The sequence below is a fragment of the Orycteropus afer genome, unplaced genomic scaffold, assembly GCF_000298275.1.
Source record: "Orycteropus afer afer isolate SDZICR_OR568_19922 unplaced genomic scaffold, OryAfe1.0 scaffold00605, whole genome shotgun sequence".
Classification (NCBI taxonomy): Eukaryota; Metazoa; Chordata; class Mammalia; order Tubulidentata; family Orycteropodidae; genus Orycteropus; species Orycteropus afer.
Genome location: NW_006922192.1, coordinates 14,122 through 19,920, shown reverse-complemented (window position 1 = coordinate 19,920; position 5,799 = coordinate 14,122).

The following is a 5,799-nucleotide window of genomic DNA, read 5'->3' as shown; positions in this document are numbered from 1 at the left end:
CATCCCCAGGTGCGCCCCCTTCCAGGCGCAGCCGGCCCCTGCTGTGCCCAGCTCCTGCCTGGCTCTGTGAGCTCTAGTGTTATGTATCCAACCGCTGGCCTTCAGCCACCCCCCTGCCCCTTCCGCGCAACCCCCATCGTCCTTGGCTTTTGCGCATGCTGTTCCCTCCCTGGGAATGTCCTCCTCAGCTGGCACGATCCTCTGTCCAGACCAAGGTCGGGGAGCGCCTTGCCCCGCCCGAGCTGGGCAGAGCCATCACACTGCTCAGACACCCTTTGCTGGCCTGTGCCTCCCCCACCTGACCAGGAGGGCTGCGCCGGGTGGGGTGGGACCGGCCTGCCCTAACTCAGGGCCACGCCCTGGCTGGGGACCGGGCGGAGGGAGGAGCTGGCTTCGGCCTAGAGCTCCGGGTAGGTGGTGGTGACACCGGTGGCCTCACCTGCATTGGAGGGCTCAGGTCTGTGGAGCAGCCCCGCCCTGCGGGCACCCCCTGGAAGGCTGATGAGTGCTGGCAAAGGGTGGGTCCTCTGGCCCCTGCTGTGAGCTGCTGGACGTCTCTGCTCCAGAGCTGTGGTGACTCGCCCGCCCCTCGAGAGAGTTTCATGGCCAGAAACCCTCAGGGGTCCTAGTGCGGGCCACTGCCATCTCGCACCTTCAAGAGCCACCAAAATCTCACCTCTGCCCTGCACTGGCCACACGTGCCCCACCCCACAGGCCCTTCACACTAAGGGTTCTTCCCACGTGTTCTTTTCCTCCCTGGGGAGCTCCTATTCATGATGAAGCCCAGCGCTCATGCTACTTTCTCCGTGGTTCTCCCTGACTCTGCACACAGCCCGGTCCCAGAACGTCAGCCCGGACCCAGAATTTTATGTGTATATGTTGTGGTTGGTTTGTGTACTTTTCCCTTAAGGAGATCTTGACCACGGACACAGATACAGTAAGGTCTGAGAGCTCGCTTTGGGGGGAACCTGAGGGGAGAGATGTGATGCAGAGAGGGGCAGCCCCGGCCCGCCGGGGAGGCCTGTGGGGAGAGGCAGTAGCAGGACTCTGCTCTCCTGGTGGTGGTAGCCTGCAGGGTGGGTTGGGGCAGAAACCACTTTCTGTAGCCACCTGAGTAGGGCAATTGCACTCCTTGAGGATGGGACCCTACCTCTCTGCAGGCTCAGGAGCCAGACCACCAGTCTCCCTGATGACCCCCTCACCTCGCAGTGACCTGGGCAAGTGCCTCCCATCTGGGTGTTCTGACTAAAATGGGGGCCTTCCTCAGAGAGATGGGGTGCCGCAGTGTGTGCTGGGGTGAGGCTGACCTGCAGGGCATCTGAGGTTAGGGTTCATGTCTGGTTCCTTATTGCTGTGTGACCTTGTGCAGAAGGCTTGCCTTCTCTGTGCTGCCTGTGTTCTGTAAAGTGAGTGCAGTGGGCTCTCTGCCTGGGCCTGGGTGAGGATCGAGTGAGGGGCCTGGCTATGATGTTGAGGGAGGATGTGACTTACATGGGCAGTCCCTGAATGCTGTCATGGAGCAGACACCCAGTCAGAGGTCCACTCTGGTCCTTCCCTAGCTAGAAAGCAGGTCCACTGAGCATTCCTCAGTGGGCACAGAATGTGGGTGGTACGAGTGGTGTTGGGTAACTCGGATTGTGTGGTTGTGTTTGAGCTCATGGCCACTTCACCCGCCACAGTGGTCACCTTGGGACCCCCTCTCATCCTGGACTTCTTTCCTGCCTGGGTGCAGGTGACCACAGTCACTGCCACCAAAGTTCCCAGGAGAACTGATGGAAAGTGTGGCTGCCAGATGAACCACTTGTGTACAGCTCACACCCCCTGCTGTGTGCTCTGGGGCCAGTCACTCAGCCTCTCTGTGCCTTAGTTGGCCTCAGTCACCTCGGGGCTACTGTGATGAAACACCACAGGTGGGAGGTTTGAAGATAAGAAATTCTATTCTCATCGTCTAGAGGCTGACAAATCGGCGTCTCGGCATAGCCCTGCTCCGCGTTCCTGGGGTCTGCTGGATCCTTGGCTGGGCACCAACTCATCAGCCTTCCTGCCTTTCTGGTCTGTCCTGCCTGTTGGCAACTTAGGGATGAGGTTTAGGACCCAGGCTACAGGGGTGTGGCCTCATTAACATGACAAAGGAGCCCCTGTTTCCAAACTGGGCCACACCCACGGTCAGGACTTCAGGCCTTTCTGGAGATGCTCTGGGGAGGGTGAGTGCTGTTCCCACATGGAGCGTGTTCCCTGTTCTGCCCAGAGTGAATGCATGCAGGGTCAGGGCTTGGGCTGAGAGCACCCCAACAAGGAGGGACAGTCTCTTGGGATGGTGGGGGATGGGCAGCTGCCGAGGGCTCAGGCGTTGGCATCCCCCACACTGGCCCTGGATGAGAAGACCTACAGGGCTGGGGAGGCCCAAGCCTGGAGGGCTTCCCCTGTCCATCCGCGAAGGCCATGGGAGCGCTGGTTGCTGCCATTGGGCTGGGAGCAGGACCCCAGGGCTGGCTGGACGGAGGCCTCACACCCTTGCTCTCTCCCTGGGCCCTTGGAGGACAGAAGCAGGGCGGGCAGGGGCCAGGGATCAGGGGATTCGGAGGCAGGAGGGGAGGAGCAGGGTGCAGCCGAGAGCTCCTCAGGGTGGGATGGAGGGGGAGGGTGCGCACCCAGGTGGGGGCAGTGCTCCGTGACGTGGGTGGGCTCTGCTCTCCTCTCCGTGGGCTGTCTGTTTCCGTAACCGGTAAGAAGCTCTGTAGCTCTCGGCGACCACAGTGATGAGCTGGCACAGGCCCCTTTCTGCGTCTCTTCCCTTTGGCGGCATCATCTGCTGAGGCTTGCTGGGCAGGGCCAAGTGGGGTGAGCAGAGGGAAAGGCACTTTGTGTTTGTGAGCAAACCTGAGCTTCCAGGGGTCTCCCAGGAGCCTCCCCTCCACTCACTCCTTCCTGGGAATGGCTCTGGGGTTAGTGGGAGGGAGCACAGTCACCCAGAAGGGTCATATTGTTCTCAGATTCACACCTGGCTGAGTCACACCTCTGCTCACAGGGTTACTATTGGCCCAGGATGGAGCAGACTCCACCCACACTTGTCAAGACTTCTCTCTTGACAGCCCCTACCAGGTGCCAAGATGCCTACTTTAGGAGTGTCTGCCTCCCCTGAACCTGGCAGCCCCTCCTCCTGTCCATACCCAGATAGGCCTTTTCCCAGCATGCTCTCTGTTCTCTGGCTGCCTCTAGAATAGATGCAGGCTTACCCCAGAGGCCCTTACCTGACCCTGAGTCTCATAGTGCCTCCTGTGTGGCTCTCTTGATGGCCTTTGTCTTCCCCAATCTTCCTTCCCCACTGGCCAGAGCTCTCTGAGGGCAGGGGCTGTGTGCAATGAAGTTTGAGGCCCTTGTACCCAGCACAGGGCCAGCACAGAGCAGGCACAGAGAATGTTGTTCAGTGAATGGATGGATAGATGGATAGATGGGTGGGAAGACAGATACACAGATGGATGAATGGCTGTATGGTAGATGGGTAGATGGTGGATGGTGGATGGATGTGTGGGTAGATGGATTGGTGGCTATATGGGTGTGGATGGATGGCTAGTGGGTGGATGGATAGGTGGATGGATGGGTGGATGGTGGATAGATGGATGGGTGGATGGATAGTGGATGGATGGATGGGTGGATGGTGGATAGATGGATGGGTGGATGGTGGATGGGAAGATGGATGGATGGATGGGTGGATGGACGGGTGGGTGGATGGATGGGTGGGTGGATGGATGGATGGGTGGATGGTGGATGGGAGGATGGATGAATGGCTGGATGGATGGGTAATGGATGGATGGATGGATGATGGATGGGTGGGTGGTGGATGGATGGATTGATGGATGGGTGGATGGATGGGTAGGTGGGTGGATGGGTGGATGGATGGATCGGTGGGTGGGTGAATGGGTGGATGGATGGATGGACAGATGGGTGAGAGGGTGGATGGATGGGTGGATGGATGGATGGATGGATGGATGGATGGATGATGGATGGGTGGGTGGATGGTAGATGGATAGAAGACGGATGATGGATGATGGATGGGTGGTTGGGTGTATAGTGGGTGGATGGATGGATGGGTGGGTGAATGGGTGGGTGCATGGTGGATGTATGTATGGGGAGTAGATATATGGGTGGATAGATGTATGGAAGAATAGATATATGGACGGGTGGATGGAGGATGGGTGGAGCTTTTGTTTGTGCTGTTCTTCCTGCATAAGTCTAGTTCTGCTGTCCTTTGACTCCTGCTCCTTTATCTGTGTGTCCATGTTTCATCACCATCAGGGCCCACTTCACCCTGCAGGACTCCCACAGCCCCTGGTCTCCCATTTCTCACCCATGTTTGTTACTCTGTCTTTCCAACTCGACTGGGAACTCCTCCAGGGTGGGGTGAGTTATTGGAACCCCAGGCCAGATCAGCATACAGAAAGGTTCAGCAAGTGCTTCTAATTCAGTCATCTCTGATCTCTCTTCTCCACTGAGGTGGCGGTAACCTGGAAGCTACCTGGCCATAACCTGATAGCATCCTATTAGTAAATAACCTATCCGTAACCTAGTGGTGACCTGGTAGTTACTTAACAGCTACCTGATAGTAGCCTGGTAGGAACTAACTTAGTAGTAACCTGGGATTGAGTAACCTGACAGTAACTTAGTAATAACCTATAGTATCCTGCTAGTAAGCTGGTAGTGAGTAATGGTAGTAACCTGGTGGTGAGCTGGTGGCAAACTGAGAGTCAGTAACTTGGTGTTGACCTGGTGGTGAGCTGGTGGTAACCTGCAATAACCTGGTGCTAAATAACCTTTCAGTAACCTGGTGACCTGTAGAAACTTGACAGTTACCTGATAGTAACCTGGTAATAAGTAATTTGGTAGTAACTTGCGATTGAGTAACCTGGCAGTAACCTATTCGTAATTTGCAGTAACCTGCTGGTAAGCTGGCAGTGAGTAATGGTAGTAACCTGGTGGTGATGTGGTGGTAACCTGGTAGTGAGCTGACAGTAAGTAACCTGAAGCAACCTGGTGGTGAGCTGGTGGTAACCTGGTAGTAACCTGGTGGTGAGCTGGTGGTAACCTGGTGGTAACCTGGTGGTGGCTGGTGGTGAGCCTGTCTGGACCTGAGCCCCGGCCCTGTGTCTGACGTCACTCTCCTAGCCCCTGGCCCCTCCCCACCTGTTTCTCACTCCCACCCCCCAGCCCCAGCTCTGGAGCTGCTTTGAGGAGACTCTGTGCGCAGCTGCCGCGCCCCTTATGAGCTCTGTTGTGGGATCTTGGCCGTTGAAGCACCTTGTGCTCAGGACGGATGTGGAAACCACGGGCCCCTGCTTGTCTCAGCAGGGTGAGTCACTTCAGCAGGGTGGGACAGACGCTGCAGAGGGCCAGGCCACTCTGCGGGCTCCCTAAGGCGCCCCGATCAAGGCGGGACCGGGCCGGCTGAGAGCAGCAGCAGTGGGTGAGGGTGCAGACCTCCGTGTTCTGGGGGAGGGGGCAGGACCCCCATCTCGCTGCATCACGCGGCAGTCATCCTCCCAGGACCCGTGGGTTCCGAGGCTGCCCAGGACATGACACCACCTGCCCCAGGTGCACACAGGGGCTGGGGCTTAGCTCATCCCCCTCCAGGCGTGGTCACCTCGGTCCTCTGTTGGTGGGCAGAACCTGGCTGCTCCCACAGCTGCCGCCTCAGTTTCCAGCAGAGCCAGGCTGCAGGGCCCACACCTACACCTGCGGGCTGGCTCACCTCGGCCAAAGCCCGGGCCTCGTCCTGCTTTGTTTCCTCGTCTGGGCTGGGCT